The 18,232-nt window shown below is 35.7% G+C and overlaps 1 long non-coding RNA gene and 1 pseudogene across 2 annotated transcripts; both read right to left on the bottom strand.

The window, feature by feature from the left end:
- Positions 1 to 946: 946 nt before the first annotated feature.
- LOC137740110 (disease resistance protein At4g27190-like) lies at positions 947 to 7,734 on the bottom strand (annotated as a pseudogene).
- Positions 7,735 to 14,645: 6,911 nt separating this feature from the next.
- Positions 14,646 to 16,402, bottom strand: LOC137738702 (uncharacterized). Of its 2 annotated transcripts, XR_011069047.1 has the most exons (3): positions 16,071 to 16,402; positions 15,886 to 15,982; positions 14,646 to 15,036 (listed from the first exon to the last, which is right to left on the bottom strand). It is a non-coding gene; the product is annotated as an uncharacterized lncRNA (long non-coding RNA). The 2 variants fall into 2 exon arrangements; XR_011069046.1 differs by lacking the exon at positions 14,646 to 15,036 and having other exon boundaries at positions 15,444 to 15,982.
- Positions 16,403 to 18,232: the final 1,830 nt, after the last annotated feature.

The raw sequence follows: 18,232 nt of genomic DNA on the forward strand, positions 1-18,232 counted from the left end.
TCAACAATTCCTCAAGCACTCGGGCAAATACCCTATTAGATTGTTGTTGTTCACTTTGAAACTTGCAAAGCGAATCCGCTACACAACTCCCGCGACAGTTACAAAAACCAAGCTCAAAAGCGATTGAAGAGTTTAAGGAATTCTTACCAACGTCAAGATAATGATGCTTTCTGAGTTCGCTTATTTCGATGGAATTTTCCCTTCAAAGGAATTTTGAGATATGTCAATAAGTTGCAGTCCAGACATTCCACCAGAAATCTCTCTGTTTTTTGCGATGGCTGCTGAGGGTATTTTTCCCCACATTTTTTGTCTTTCTTTTTTTTATATATCTGCGGCTTTCATGCTGAATTATTGCCCTTTGAATTGTTTTGAGGATAACAACCTGCTCAAATTGTTCAACTTTTATAATTCAGTGACCTTTTGTGCATTTTTGGTTTGATTCTTATTTGAAACGAATCAAATTGAATATTATAACCAAAATAATTGATTTTTCTAGTTCAGATTTGGTATTTGAGTGATCTTTTATGTGCATTTCTGGTTTGGTACTTATTTTAACACGTACGACATTCATGTGGCAACACTTGGGCTCACACTACTACTCCTCTCTAAATTCTTGTTAGGAGCTCAGTGGAGATGCTATTAAGAAGATGATTGGAAATGATATTTTTCATGTATCACAAGAAGCAAAACACAAGTTAAAAAAAGGAGGCAAAACATGGGAAGAAATAAATGAGTATTTCATTAAGTTTAGTGGAGAGTGTGAAGAAAATAGGGAAGAAATAAAATGAGTATTTCATTAAACCAATTCCCGGATAAAGAGGTCCAAAATCATTTAAACCAATTTAAGTCTACATTTTATGAATGGAATATACGCACATACACAGATCAAGAAAATGAACTAGTTAAAAGATGCGGATTCGATTGATTCAATTTTAGTAGGGGAGCTCAAATAAGAAGCACACTCTAGGTATAAACCAGTTTCACTAGACATATGCACACAAGCACCACTTCAAATGCGTCAATATTTTATAGAAATCACACAAGCATTACTTCCCAAACACCAAACCCGAAAATGCAGCGAACAGAGCTCCAAATACAAATCACACTTTTACGACAAAGCACATAAGTCAATACAAGCAAAACATGACAAGGAATATTCATCAGTGCCTTCCCAAACTGCATTGAGGTCGCAGCTTGCAGACTTATATCAAACAAGATGAGATCGCCCGGGAACCAAGGCTGGGCACAGACCGTTGAGGGGAGAACAGAGGATAGTTAGAGCAAGTAACAAAAAAATTAGAAAGAAGTATACTGAAAGTAGTAGCAACCACAATAATGCCAAAGCCAAGATAGCGTGCATCCTCTAGGATCTCCAATGCATATTTCCTTCGACTCTAAGTAGCATAGTTTTTCTCCATCTAAAAATTTGAACACACCAATGAGATTTCCGTGGAATGTGTATTGTGGTCCAACATATCAAAATGCCTTCCAGTCTGCTCTCCAGCCTGATATTTCTTCCTTTAAAAGGAAAAACATAAGGAAGAAGGAAAAAAAAAACACACAATCGCACACAATCGGAAAACCTTAACAGCCCAGTCAAAAGATGAGGATTCCTTTTTGACAGAGAGTCTTGCAATTGTAGCATCTACATTTGAATCCGCAATCATCAGCTACTCCTGTGGAAATATACATTTTGTTAACGATTACAAAAAAACACAAACTGTTCAATATGAAACTGATTGAACAACTATGAAAAAGATGAATAAATCAGACTTCTTTGACGGTTCAAGGTTCAGAAAAAGCTGAAAAATTGGAGAGTGAAATTAACGGATGCTTAATTAGTGAATGAAGAACTTACGGTTTGATCACGATCATTCTCCTTTGAATCACTTAGCTTCAGTACATCATCAGCTTCTTTTGCTATTTCTAGTCTTTCTGGTCTTGGATCACTTTGGAGTAACCCATCAGGAGAAATTGTTAACTCGATCAGGTGGCAGTCCTTGACAATAAAAGTTTCTAAAGGTGGGACTTTGAAAATGCAATTTCTCGTGCAAAAGCCGTGCAGACTTGGTAGATCAGAAAGCTCAAGATGTTGCAAGCAACTGAAAGTAATTTCATTTTCTGGATCATCTCCGTTGCTCGCTACTATTTCTACCAGTCTTTCGCAAGACTCAACTAACAACTTCTTGAGTTGCTGCAAATTCTTAGCCACAGAATAAGGTATTAAGTATTGCAATCCGTGACAATCCCCTACGGTGAAAACGGTTAGATTCCGAAAGGATATCAAAGTTGAAGCTAGATTCTCTAATCTGCCACATTTGTGCACGCATAGAACTTCCAAGTTTGGAAAAACAGGGTCCCCTGGTTGGAAGTTTTCCTTTCCTAGATGTATCAACTCCGGCATATCGATGAGCCACAAAACCTTTACATATGGGAGGGTCTCAACTTCATGTATTTCCCCTCTACTACTTCCTTGGTGGTCGTGGACAATTAATTCTTTCCAAGGAGCAGAGAGCACACGAAGATCTTCAATGTTCTGTAAATTTTCAAAGAAAACATCTGACTTGGGATGTGACGTAGCAAACTCAATTGATTTGAGTTTCCTCAACCACTCCCCCAGGAGTGGACCATACGGTTCATACCAAATCTCCGTGTTCGCGTCCAACGTCAAGTATTCCAAGTCGAGAAATGACTTGCCCTGAAATATTATCAAAGGTAACGGCATGCTTTAAAATATTTTGAAAAACTGGACACCACATAATAATTTTAATATTAGAAAGTTAATAAATGTATTTAGTTGATGGTGTATGTTTAACTAGTATGTAAAAATCACATAAAATTTTGAATATCAAAAGAGTTGTGTACAAGTATGGTTACCTTCTCAATTAAAAAGAAAGGTTGTTCCGTTGGTCTTGGGTGGCCCAACTCAAGCTTGTCTCGATATGTTGAAAATTCGGCAGCAAAAATCTTCACAGCATCACATTTCTCGAATATTAATACATTGAGTGATGGCCAATTAGAAACATGCAGTCCTGAATAGAAACTCCGAAGTTGGGGCAGATTAGCAAATTCCATAAATGTTACTCTAGGGAACTCGAACTCCTCGTATGTCGTTTGTGATCCTTCTTCCTTCACAACAATTTCCTCCATTAAACCACAATTCTTGACCCTGAACTGGTTTAGCTGCTTAAGATCTTTGGCCACTGAGGCGGGAAAGACATTTGTCAAACTCTCACATGAGTCTATCTCAACTAAGTTTAGATTTGAGCACTCAAAACCATTCAATTGTGTGGTAGATGATGTGTCATATACCATTTGTAGTGCTTGACATTTAGATATTTTTAGATGTTTGAGTTGTCCGAGACATTTAGCCATGGAACTTGAAAACAAGAATCTTAAACTATCACATCCATGCACAGTCAAGGTTGTTAAGTTGGGCATCGAAACCTGCACAGTATAGAACAAAATTCATGTTTATTTTAGAAAATTACTGTTTACATTGTTGTAGCAGTATAAGTTCCAAATGTGTAGATATAAAGTAAAGGTCATATATTAAATAAGCTACAAGGCTACTATACAACTGTAAGTCTTTCTAATTTCATTAAAAAAAAAAAAATTTGGTCAAAAAGTAGATTTTGTTAGATTAGGTGTGAAATTAGCTACTAATAAGGTTTAAACACGCATTATTATGTAAGAGCTCAACTCATTTCTACCATTATGATAAACGACCATTTGCTTTCTACTTTTATTAATTGGCAAAGACCAAATTGGAGTAATAAAACTATATGGCCAAAATTGAGTCAATTTAATTCCAAATTTAAATTATTTTACTTAAATTGATACTATGAAATTGTGGTGACAAATGGTGGATTGTTCTAATTGTTAAAATCAAGTTCAAATTTTCTACATCTAATATAGGTGTGGTCTTTTTATAGCATTTCTCATTACTTGACACCCGTCAACAAACTTAACCCTAACATAACCCTCTCAACTCCCAAGAAAATTAAATAAAAATAAGAACAAAAGTAAGAAAAAAGAAGCCGCTCATACTCTCTCTCTCTCTCTCTCTCTTCCCCAGACACAACAGCAGCAATATCAATGGCATCTCCTTCAAACTTTAAATCCATAAATCCCTTTTGGGCTGTCAGATTTGTGAATATGAGTGTCTCCCCTGAAATTTATTTTAGGTGCAAAATTCGTTGAATTTACAGCCTTGTCGATCGAGAGGGATCTCGACGTCACCACAACGATCTGCTATTGCAAATCCTTGGGGTCCTTGCCGATGACCGTGAAGCCCACCGACACGCAGATTCCGAGAATCTACTTCACCGTTCCCGCGACCTCCTTCGGCCATGGATCTGGTCCTCGTAACCTTGGCGATCTCTATGACGTCATCAAGGAGATGCTGCTGCTGTGCTTGAAGAGGTATACAGTACGCTGGGCTACGCTCTGATTTTTTATTTTTTTATTTTATTAGGTTTGGTTGGGTGAATGGACATACATGGGAAAATAAATCTTAATATCAATAGGGGCATATTTTTTAATTTTCAACTATCGAATTAGATGAATTGAAAAATATCAATAAACATAAATTATTAAAAAATGTGTAAGAAATAAAATAATTGAATATCGTGGGTTATCAAAACCTGATTAAATATACCAATTAAATGGTTTTGTCTAAGGAAAACATATGAAAATCAAAACACGAAAGAAACTTGATTTAATATACCATTTAAATATTTTTCTGATTTAAAACATAAAAGAATTATATGGTCGAAATTCGAAGAAGAAAAGTATAGTGAGAAAGAATCATGCAACCATTTTGCTATAAAAATAACAGAGAAAGTACCTCCCCATTATTGAACAGTCTCGGTGGTCCACCAACTTCATCCTTCGTAACGATTTCGTCGGCTTCTGTAGTAATCGTTAATTGCTTGCCTTTGGAAGAGAAACCAATAAACTTTGGTAGATTCCGAAGTGTCAAAGATTTTAACTTTCGGAAAGGCTCGCCTACGAGTTGCCCATAACATACACTTTCCAAACTCACAAGATCTTCAAGAGCTAGAGATTCCAGGTTGGAGAAGGCATTATGAGAATAACTCCAATTGACGGAGTTAATGACATATTTAACTTCGTCGTTGTTTTGGACGTGGAGATGCTTCAGTTGTTTAACAGCTTCACTGTCAAATACATAGGAAATAATATTCACACTCTCCATCCCATCCAAGTACAATTGCTCACATCTCTTCACCAGCAACTTTATACCTCGATCGAATTGATTACTCCTGGTGAGCTTGAGTTTTAGCACGTTAGAGGAGGTTTCATCAAAGTCAGGATACCCCCAACAATCACCGACAAGTATGGTGTATCTTTCTAATTTATCGGAGAACAAGTTGGTTGGAAGAAGGTTAGCATCTGGAATGTGTACGTCCAACGCGGATAGATGAGATAAGTGCTTCAGCTCTGAAACGCTAGCATTACTTCTTCTACCATCGACCAAACCTTCACCCTCCCATTGCTGAAAGCTTTTAATTCCCACCCTTAAGTCTTCTAGTCTTGTTAAGCTTGATATAACACCAGGTGAGATCACAACAAGTTCAGAGCAACGGGTCAAATCCAATAATTGTAGGCTAGTCAATTGCCCTATTTCTTTGGGCAACTCTTTAATCTTGGACTTTATGAGGCTAAGAATTTTCAAGTTTGTTAGTTGGCCAACAAGAGTTATGTCTACCAACTCGCACTGATCTAAACACAATGTGTGGAGATGCTTTAGGGATTGAAGAGATGGAGGTAGTGACTGAACACGGAATCTGGTTAAATCCAACACTTTGAGTTCTTTCATCCCTTCAAAAAATTTGCTTGGGATTTCCTCGGAGTCGCCCATATTTTTATTGAACAAGATTAACAATTTTAATTCTGGGCATTCCCAAGGTACTTCAGGAAGTCTGGGGATCTTGCAACGTTGTAAGGACATACTTGTGCATTTTTTAAGGAAATCCTCTGTTGGCCATTCTTTAACCTCATCTCCATATGCTCTTGAAAAGGCCTTTTGATCATCAGATGCGATCCGGATAGCAACATCTCGTACAAGCTCATGCATTCTAACAATCCCATCGTCATAACTGTCCAGCAATAGGCAAGAACTTTTTAGTTTTTTAACCATTCTATTCAATGAAATCCGTGCCTCTTTCACTGTCTCAACACTTCCAAACAAACCCAAACCCATAGCACAGTGCAACAAATAAAAGACGTAAATGGTGCTACCCCCAGCTGCAAGAATTCCGCAAAGCAAGAACAATTGCTTAAGCTCTTGATCCTCCAATTGTTTGTAACTCCACTTTAGAGCCACGAAAGGTTTTACATTCAATTCTTTCTTGTCAAATCTTTTGAAACTTGTCAACGCATCTTTCCATTCCTCCAAAGTACTATCCCTTAAAGCACTTGCAACTGCAGCAACCAAAACTGGCAAACCTCCACATTTCTTTGCTAGTTGGGTTGCTTCTTTCAGTATACGGTTGTCTTTAACGACATTACCTGCCATCTTCTCGAACAAACTCCAACTTTCGTTTTCTTTTAAAAATCCAAGTTGAAAATCTTTTTGTGTACGCATATCATGGAATAAAACTTGTCTTTCTCTAGATGTCAACAATAACTTACAATTCGGCACACCGATGAGTCCCACGGCCTCAAAGTCAATTCTTTCCAAAACATCGTCTAAAATGACAAGAGGCTTCCCATCTTTTATCCTGGCCCGTAGGAGATTTGCCCTTGTTCCCATATCCACAGATTCATCAACGTCCATCCTCAACTTTTTGGTAATTTCCTTTTGAATTGTTTCGTTGTCTTTTTTTTCTTTTACATTTAGAATTATAACCACATCATCAAATAACTTCTCTTCCATAGCTTCTCTGTAAACCTCTTTGGCAAGTGTTGTCTTCCCAATGCCCCCTAATCCGTACACACCAATCTTGTTGATATCAGGTTTTTTCAATTCCGTCATGATATCCTTCACCATTGAAGTCCTTGATTCAAAGGCCATGTACTCGTCGGAGGCTATGGCAGATATGTCTTCCACGGCAACATTGTAAGAAATACTGGCAAACACTTTTTTATTTTCATGTTCTTCAATCTTTCTCACCAATTTAGTTGATTTTCTGCCGAGCTGATGATAGGATATCAGGTTAGGACATATCCATAGACACTTTGTCTTTGCACGGCCTTCATCATCCAATAATGCTTCTGCCTCTCGAGATATCTCATCTGCTTCTGTCTGCCAGTTCCGGACATCAGCTTCCACTTTTTGATTAACTTTTCTTTCAACTTCTTCAACCGCATGGTTCATCCTTTGTTTGACAGCATCAAAATTCTTCAATGTACTCCTTAGATCTTTAAGGTTGCTTTTGTAGAAAATGACATAACTCACTTGGCGTCCAAGTGGTCTAATTGTGTAGTCAATTATTGTAGGAATAATTGCAGTGATTATCTCCATCGCCATGGCACCTTCAGCTTACCAATTCATCTGCTTTTTCTATCTGTTGAATATATACGAATCCAAACAAAAATTTTAGGATGCAAGAAATGTATCCTTTTTTTTTTTTTTTTCTTTTTCAAAGCAGATGAAATTTTTAAAAATGAAACAATAGGTCATACCTTAACTCATGATCAAGACTAGGCTTGAAGAAAAACATAGCACTATGCAAATCTTTTGGTTTTCTTTTGCTTTTGGAGAAATCTGCATAGTAAAAGCAAAAAGAAGGTTATACCACACTTGCAAAGTAGAAGTCGAGATGAACAAGTTTTCATATACAATTATTATACTAAAAAGACTTGCTTGGTACAGAACTTAAGCAACTATTTGCAAATCTTAAAAACTGTGAAAACATATATAATCTGTTATGGAATTTCACTGAGACATTTTAATAAACATCGTATCTGCACACTTTAAGCCCACCATATCTGAACTTCAGGAAATGTAGAACGATTTGCTCGTTGAAGACCACCATGGCTCGTTGAACACTGTATCACAGAGTTACCGTGTTATGATCCCACATCGAATACAAGGTGTAAGGGTTCTTAAGTCCTTGGGGTCCTCCACCTATTATACTAGTCTTTTGGGTTGGGCTCTTCCCTTGGGCTTGAGTACCTAACATTGGTATCAGAGCCTAGGTTCCCGACGTGGCGGAGGGGGCGACATGAAAAGGGCTACCTCAATGGGACGACCAAAGGGTGCGCTGCCGTTAAGAGTGAAAGTCACCAGAGTAAGGGCTGCCACGGGACGACCAAAGGGTACGCCACCATTAAGAGTGAAAGCCACCAGAGTAAGGGCCGTCATGGGCATCGGCTTCCGAAGGGTGGTGTAATGTTAGGATCCCACATTGACTACACTTATGGGGGTGTAGGGGTTCTTAAGTCCTTGGGGTCCTCCCACCTATTGGACTAATCTTTTGGGTTGGGCTCTTTCCTTAGGCTTAAGTACCTAACATACTGAGCTGGATGGTACGATGGAGTGGACCCCCGATTCTTGTGAGCTGACCGAGTTAACTCTGCCAAGGCTTGACGAGTTCCAAAGGCTCATGACGAGCTAAAGAAATCTAAGGCCATCAACTGCGAAATCAAGGCAGCCATGAGCTCGAGCATGATAAACCACCTGTGTCTTCCACATCTACTCCTTTTGCTGAAGAACAATCCATGTTCAATGAGGACACGCCTCCTGTTGTTGAAACATAATCCAAGTCCAAGTCCTCTCGACAGTTCTATTCTTGTTCTGATTATAATCATGCTCGCTCATCCATTTAGTTGACATTACAAATATTGTTCTACTATCTTTTAGAGCAAAGGTCAGGTAAGGAACAGAGACAACCTCGCTCTGAAAGGTCGAGCAGAGCAAGGAGGCTGCCAAGTGTGTCAGAAATAAAGCACTCCAAAAATTGGATGCTCCAACTTCGTTTACTCGCTTGAATTTCTCCATTATTTAAAACAAGTCAGGGGTGACGTCTTCTCTAATTAAATCTTCATTTTATTCAAATGGGTCAGGGTAGAGGAGAAAGGCGAGTAGGGATGCCTGAAGGGGTGGTTAACTCGAAGGTGAGCTTTGGGATGCCCCGAATCCCCATCCTTCTTGCCGCCTCTCAGCCTCTCGTTCCGCTGAAGAACAATCTGGCGTTGTCATCGTCGTTGTGAACGGGGATCGACGAATCATAGGCGGCCTTGTTGGTGCCGCCGTAAAGGTCTGTGTCTAAGGTGACGTAGTTGAGGGAGACCAATTATAGCCCATGAAAACATTTCCCCCTAATTACAGCCCATGAAAACATTTCCCAGTTGAAAATTTGAGCTTTTTCTAGGTTATGCGTAAAAATTTCAACGGTCTCAGAGGCTTAAAGTGTTGAATATGTGGCCGAATTATTGTGGGCCTTTAGTTGTAAGCCGAATAGCCCATTGAAGGGCCTTTTTTTATTTGGATCATGTGCTAGCCACGTGAGTTGGCTGGGGTTTAATTGGCAGCACCGCAGCCTTTTTAAGTCGGCAATAAAAAAGAGGAAAATTAAGGGCCTGTTTGGTATCTTATTTGAAATTTTTTATCATTTCTCAAAACATTTCTTAAGAACATTTCTTTAAAACAATTTTTTTTAAGACTCAAAAACTTGATTGCTTTACAATTTAAATTTTTTAAATCTTACAACTTAAACTAGATGAAGAGATCTGAAAAGAGGGGGTTGCAGGAGAGGGAGAAAGAGGAGAGAGGAGGAAAGAAAGTAAGAGATGATTGAAGGAAAGAGAAAGAAAAGAGAAGATTGGATGACATAGAGAAGAAGAGGAGTGAGAGAATGGACCGAGAGAATGAAGAGAACGGATGGGAGAAGAGACGAAAAAAGTAAAAAAAAAAAAAAAAAAAAAAAGGAGAGAGATAGATTTGGAGTGAGGGGAGGAGGGAGAGAAAAGAAATGAGTGAATTTAAGTTTAAAAACTCTAAAAACTCACTTTTTATGTTTTTAGATAATAGACTATATTTTTGAGTTAGTCTTGAGTTCATTTTTTGAAAATAGTCCTACCAAACAAGTTTTTAAGATCTAAAACTTGAAAATTGTTTTTGAGTTTAAAAAGTTGGATTCAAGTAGAGTACCAAACAAGCCCTAAGAGGTGCCGACAACCCCATTATTGGAGAAGAGGAGAGATGATGCCCTCTTTGGTTAGCAATCATCCATCAAAGCAGTTATTGTTGTAATAGTTTTATTTCTATGGTATGTGAGAGCTATTGGGTGTATTGGGATTTTGAGTTGTGAGATTATTGTAAACACACTCTCATTTAATTGATAGTGGATTATTGGTGAGCTCCTACTGCTCCGAGGACGTACTCCAGTTACATTGACTGTTGAGGAACCTCGTTAACTCTTGATGTCTTTTCTATTTTTGTTCTTGCATTTCATTTGATATATTTCTTGTGGGTTAGCTTGAGTTGGTTTCTAATTGGTTTGGTGCTATATATCCAAGCACAACAATTGGTGTCAAAGAACCAGTTGCTCTTAGGTATTGTCTAGTTGCTAAAGATGTTAGACGAGTAAGATGAGAATTCTTTTGGAAACAACTCCGAGTTTGCAAGAACTACGATGAAAAATGCAAAGATTTAAGTGGAAAAGTTTGATGTCACAAAAAACTTCAGAATGTGGCAATATGAGGTCAATGTGATGTGTTGACTCAACAAGATATACTTGCCACTATAGGAGATAAGTTGAAAACTATGTCGAAGATGGATTGGGAGAAATTAAATTTGCAAGCTTACTCTACAATTTGGTTGTGCCTTGCAAAAACTTAGAAGTATTTTGTGATGTGGGAGACATTGGAAAATGTGTTGTGGCATAAACTAGAAGACAAGTATACGACGAATAGTGCAGAAAACTGACTACACTTGAAGAAAATGCTATACTGCTTCCAATATGAAGAAGGTATAAAACTAATTAGACATCTTGATGGTTTTCATAAGTTGATTGTCGATTTGATGAATTTAGATGTGGATATTAAGCATGAAGATAAGGCCTTAATATTGTTGAATTCTTTGCTGGACTCTTATGAGCATTCTGTTACCCACTATTATGCATGGCAAAGAAATGGTAAAATTTGAAGATGTGTCGAATGCCTTGATGAATTATGAAATGAGGCATAGAGATAAAAATCATAATAGTACCTCTAAGGCTTTGTTTGTTAGAGATAGATCATCGAAGAGGAAATCCTTCTTTAGTAGGAAAACATTACAGTCATGACCTAGAGAAAATGGTTGAGAACCAGACTAGGAGGAATATTAAGATTGTGAGATCGGATAATGGTGAAGAATACACCCTTTCCTTAAAGTTTGCAAAGAATAAGGGATTGTGAGGCATTTCAATGTCAGGAGAACTCCACAGCAAAATGGAGTTGCAGAAAGATTAAATCGAACCTTACTTGAGAAGGTTAGATGTATGTTGTCTCAGTCGGGTTTGAGCAAGTCGTTTTGGGCAAATGTAGTTACTTATGCATGTCAAATCACCAACTGGTTACCCTTAGTTGTTTAGGGTAAAACACCAATGCAGGTATGGACTAGGAAACCTTCTTCTTATTATGATTATATTCGTATTTCTTGGTTTTAGTTGTGGTGCCAAAGGTTATAGGCTATGGTGCCCAGAGGTGAAGAAACTTGTAATTAGTAGAGATGTGACTTTTGATGAAGAAAGTATGTTTAGAGACTGAGAAGAATGTGAAAAATGTTCGACAGGTGGAGCTTGAGAAAGTTGCCTCTAGTACATCACATCCTATTTCCGTTGATGTTGAAGCCACTATAAGGGAAGAAGTAGGAGACCAAGAGGATGTTGAAGATATTGAAGTTGAAGACTCTTTTCAAGATGAAGAGCAAGTTTCACCTGAACAGTTTATTGCCAAGAACAAAGGAATGAGAAATATTACCAAGTCAACTCGGTATAGTGATTATGTTGCTTTTTCTCTTCCTATTATCACTGATAAGATTCCATCCAATTTGAGGAAGCCATTGAGAGTGAAGAAAAAGATAAGTGGTGCAATGTCATGGGTGACGAGATGAATTCTCTCTTTAAGAACAAGACTTAGGAATTAGCTAAATTGTCTAATGATAAGAAAGCTATCGGTTGCAAATATTGGAGTTTGTAAGCAAATTGTCACATATCGTTAGTGTATATATTATCAAGATACTTGATATTATATTCTTCATATTAATAGTAATTTGGTGTGAATAATATATTATATGGATCTGTTGGTAAAAGACCAAACAAGTGTTTGGATAAGCCAAATTCAAAATTTCATACTTATCTCTTCAATTTGAATTTGACTTATGCGAGCAGTTTCTTAACTTCCTAATGCCTACTGGGAAAGGATACTTAGTATCCTATATAATACCAAAAAGGTCAAACATCAAAAGATAATAATAATATACATCTACTGCATATAATTTGGAAAAGAAAGCATTCAAAAGTTCACCAAAATTCAAACCTCCAGTGCTGAAACTTTGAATTACAGATAGTTGGATCCTAAGGGACGATTGCCTATTGAACTACAAGCAAGGAGTAGAGGCGCAATTCTATCTTTAAGACTCTGCAAAATCTTTTGGCCTTTATCTATCGATCAAGTCTATTTTCCTACTTTCTTGTTTCTTTGAGTTTACAATATTTCAATTACAAATTGGTTGTAATACAATATTGAATTATAGTTATTTTAGTTGTTTATTATAATTTGTTATCAATAAAGTTGTATTCTGATTATTTGCTCCAGACAATCTAAAGATAAAATTGAGATGGATCAAACATCAATGAATGCAACAGGTGTTAAGAATCATTTCCTTGAGAAACCAGAGAAATTCAAAGGTGTGGACTTCAAAAGATGGCAGCACAAGTTGCTATTCTTCTTGACCACTTTGAACCTAGCCCATATTGTGAAGAATGAGGCTCTTGTGGTGACTGAACTGGCAATAGATAAGGACATGTTGTCTGCAATAGATGCTTGGACTCACTCTAAATTTCTTTGCAGAAACTACATTTTGGATGGGATGGACGATTGTCTGTATGATGTATATTCATCATGCAAGACTACCAATGACCTTTGGGATTCACTGACCAAGAAATATATCACTGAAGATGTTAAATCAAAGAAGTTTATCATTGGTAAATGTCTGAAATTCAACATGGTGGATTCCCCTATCAAGGGCCAAGTTGAAGAACTCTAACGCTTAATCCATGGTTTACATGCTAAATGATGCTCTATTAATGAACAGTTCCAAGTTGGGGCATTCATTGAAAAACTACCTTCATCTTGGAATGACTTTAAAATCTATCTGAAGCATAAGCGCAGGGAGATGTCTTTGGAAAATTTAATTCTCAGGCTAAAGGTCGAAGAGGATCACAGGAAAGGAGACAAAGTTGATGCATCTTCCATGGAAGCCAAGGCCATCTTCATTGAGACAAGCAATCCAAGGCCAAAGAATTTCCAGAAAAACAAGGAGAAGAATTCTAAAAAGAAAAACTACTCTTCTATCCATGCACCAAAAGCAAAGGACTTAAAAAAAAAAAAAAAATCAAAGGAGAATGCTAGGTGTGCAGAAAACCGAGGCATAGGGCACAAGATTGTCGCTACCAAAAGGATATGAAATCTACCAATTCAAACACCAACAATGGCAGGACCAATGAAGCCAATGTGACTGAAGGAGATATGTTGGTTGGTGTTGTTTCAGAAACCAACATGGTGTCTGATACAAGTGATTGGTGGATTGACACTAGAGCAACAAGGCATATTTGTGGGGACAAAAACTTGTTCTCTACATATGCACCAAATTCAAATGGTGAAAAGCTTTATATGGGGAATGCCTCCATTGCAGAAGTTGTTGGAAAAGGAAGAGTTTACTAAAGTTCACTTCTGGGAAGGAACTTACCTTGCTGAATGTTCTCCTTGTTTAGGAAAAACTTAGTTTCATTGCTTTTGTTAAGCAATAACGGGTTCAAGTTAGTGTTCGAATCTGACAAATTCGTGCTTAGCAAGGGAGGAATGTTTGTAGGCAAGGGTTATTTGGTTGAGGGATTATTCAAACTCAATGTAATTGTTGATGTCTCTATTAATAATATAAATACGACTTCTATTTAGATACATTAATTCAATATAATACATTTCGGTACATTAATTAAATATAATACATTTAGGTATATACATTTCAATGCATATATTTCGGTACGCACATTTGGTTACATTAATTCAATATTATATATTTCAGTGCATACATTTCAGTACTAATATTTAGGTACATTAATTCAATTTAATATATTTCGGTACATACATTTTGATACTCACATTTAGGTACATTAATTAAGTCTTTCAAGTTTTGAGAAATTAATAAACTTTTTTTGATAAAAATATTAATTAAAATGTGTATATTAATAAATTTAAATATTTAATGGGAGACATTGAATAAAATACTCATTAATTAATTTGAATTAAGGACACATCTAGGGACTATAATCAATATGTAATCTAACATCAAGTTTTTATTAAATTTCAATCTTCTTCAAGGATTAAAGTTAAAAAACCCAAAAAAAAAAAAAAAAAACTTGTTTGTGTGAATTACTTTAATGCCTATATTTTTTTTATAATCTAATATTTTCTCTCAATTATGAATAAAGGGGTATAGTAGTAATTTTATTATTTTTTTGTTGACAAATAAAGTTATATTAATATGCAGTTTAGAGACATATATAATGAAAATTAATGATTTTGTGTTTGGTAGTAATGTTTTTGCAATGTATAAGATAGCGGCAGTGTTGGTGGACATGGTGGTTGCAGCAAGAGTTTGAAGTGCAAATAACAATTTTTTAATGTAAATAACATTTTCCAAATGAAATTAAATTTTTGAACAATTTAATTTTGAAGTGCAAATAATAATTTTCAAATGAAATTATACAAGGAAATAAAGTGCATACCGGAGCTCCTGATCAAGAAGTTTGCAACTCATTTCGTTTTGTTTATGCTTTCCAATAAGCTTTCTTTTGGAGACAACTGCATGTCAAAAGCGAAAGGAATGTTAAATTATTTCGAGATCATCAATGTATGACGATTTACAAGTCCATCGCAATTTGCCTAATAGTTTTTGGAGTACAGATGAACTTTTGATTGATTTTAAGAGAAATAATATTAAATTATATGCAGCGTCATGTGAAAAGGGTAGGATAAATTTGTATAAAAGCAGAATTCATTATTCTAGACAAACAGTTCAACGTAAAATCTATTTCTCTTCCTCCCTTTGAAGTGCTATTTCTCCTTTCACAGTACCACATAGTAATTAATAGTCTAACAATATTAGAGTTTGATTATGTAATTTCATAACGGATGAGTGGTGTACATCTGGAGCGGCAATTATCGTACTCTTCTTTCAGCTATACAGCAATTACCAAAAAAAATTTAAAAAAAAAAAAGTAGAAGAAAAGAGATTCGAAAAGGGTAGAGTAACCCGAAGAAAAGAAAAAAAAAAGCCAAATTGCTAAGAAACGGATTGCCTTTTTCATACAGGAGTAGGGTTTTCCTTGTTCCACAGAGGAATATTATATGAATGAGCCAACCAAATCTTCATTCGCACAGACCCACAATATCTCCTAAAAAATGATGAGGAATATTTCCAGAAATTTTCAATCAGACTTCGTAGCAGCATGAGGAGGAGAGCAAAGGAATATTTCTAATAAAAATTACCAAGTGACCAATAGAACACTTCCCCATGAATATTGTACGGATAATCTAAAGACGCGCCAACCCTTGAATTAACAGTTTGAGAAGTAAAACACAGAATAATTGACCAAAAAAATAAAAAGTAAAACACAGAATGAAGTCAAAGAAGGAAACGGAAGGACATACCTTATTTTCTTCTTAAGCTTAAACAAGTAAGAACAAGCTGCAATTATACAAGTAAGAACAGAAGAGGATGCGTAACTCTTTATTTTCTTCTAACAAGCTGCCATTAAAATCAGAGAAAACATAAAAACGAAAGTGTGAAAAGAATTATAGAGAAGGAATACAGGAAATCTGAAGGCGTAAGTAACCTTTCATGTTCTTGGAATAACAGTTGAAAACATCAGATGAACACATGCAGGCAGAAGGAGCTGTTATCTTTCTTTGCACTAGCTAAAAGCTTGGCATGGAAATGTCAAGTCAAGCAATGCTCTAAATAGTCCATTTCTTTAAGTCAAGCAAATTAGAAAGCAATGCTCTCAATAATTGAAGGAAAATACTAGTAGCGCAATGCGCGTCCAATTATGTAAAAGTCAGGGACTATTTTTGGAATTTCATACGAATAGAGGAATGTGCTGATTTAGTAACTGAATTATTATCAAAGTAAAAATTATGTCCTTAAACTATGCTTTTAGAAAAATTAGTCATTAAATTAATTAAAATCTGCTAATTACATCCTAATATTATAAGGAAAACTAATAAAAAGGTTTCAAATCTTTGTATTTTAATAAAAAATCATCTACTAACTTTATTTAATGATAATAACAAAAGAATAAAAAATAAATAAGACATAAAAAACACCACGTGTGCTGGGCGCTCGTACCCCCCACACCCCCTACCTCCTTCCCACTCTTTTTTTCTCCTGTTGTCAGCTATCATTACGAGATTTCTTTTTTCTTTTTTCTTTTTCTTTTTTGGCTTAGAATAGGAGAAAGATTTCAAATTGAATTATATTTCCTAGTTTTATCTTTATGGTGTTGTTTCCCAATAGTAGTAAAGATGACAATAGATTTTTTTAATGTGTTCGGAAAACGAGATGGTACACCACGTGTCTCTGTACAAGTGGTGAGATTCTGTTGTTAAAAAATTAATAATATAAAAATAAAATTTTCCACCACTTACATAATAACACGTGATATACCACTTGTATTATGGGCACAAGAAAAAATTTCTCCAAGATGACACCCAAGCTAAAGAAATTGAATGGAGAACTACATGTTATTATTGTTGATATGTAAAAATGTGAGGGAATTTTACTTTGGTAATTGCTGAGGACATATTCTTCTCAAGGTTTTAATCTAAAGGATCACTTCTGGGTTCATTTTTGGGCGCAATAGGTAGGGTATAAGTTTCAAACCTTAAGAAACTGAACTAAGATATAAAACTTGACCAATAAGTAGACACTATTTATGAAGCTGAACCAATAAGTAGACACTATTTATGAAATGAAACCAAGAATTAGGTACTATTTCTACAACTAAACCAATAGGTGGAACGTATTTATGAAAGTGGACTATATACTATTTATGAAACTAGACAAAAAAACTAGACATTATTGAAATATGGCCAAGAATCAGACACTATTTATAAAAGTGGACCAATGCCTAAACATTATTTATGAAACCGGACCAAGAAAGAGAAACTATTTATGAAAGTGTACCAACTACTGTACACTATTTATGAAACTAGACCCAATAACTAGGCACTATTTATGAAACATGACCAAGAACTAGGCACTATTTATGAAACTGAACCAATAAATAGTGTATACCGTTCAATTTAATAAACAATGTTCAGTTTCATAAACAGTGTCTATGATGAACGCAAGGGTCCCACATGTCAGTTCTTTTTATTATTATTGACACTCTAAAAATCTCATTTTGCACTCCAAACTTTCTATAATTAGAAAGAAAAATACACTTGTGAGGAGTGTAGAATTAGATTTTAGGAGGGCTAATAACACTTCCCAAAATTTTTTGTATTAAAATTATGTCTTTTTCATTAAAATTTAAGTTCTTTTGTCATTTTTATTAAAATTTAAGGGTTTTTCATTAATATTTAATTTTTTTTATTAAATAAAGTTATAGCATGATTTTTTGTTAAAGTAAACTTAGCTCAAGCCCTTTTTATGAAAGCTCCCAACATTATATGTGAAGCTATTCTATTCAGTTTTTCGTCAATTTAAGTTAAGTAACTTGCGTGTGATACATTTGGTCAAATTTCGTCAATCCATTTCATTTTACCCAAACAATAATTTAAGGTTCCAATTTTCACTCAAATGATAATTCAGGAACTGAGTCGACAATTCAGCCTAATGAAAATAAAACTCGAGTATAATTCCAAGAACATTGCTACTAGTTTTTACCAATATTTGTCTAAATTTAGATTGGAAATATATGAACTGGCTCCTCGATAGAAATTAAAGATTGGAGGTTTCTCTGCTAATTTGAGTATTTTATCCACTAATTGAAGT

This window comes from Pyrus communis, chromosome 7 (assembly GCF_963583255.1).
Source record: "Pyrus communis chromosome 7, drPyrComm1.1, whole genome shotgun sequence".
Classification (NCBI taxonomy): Eukaryota; Viridiplantae; Streptophyta; class Magnoliopsida; order Rosales; family Rosaceae; genus Pyrus; species Pyrus communis.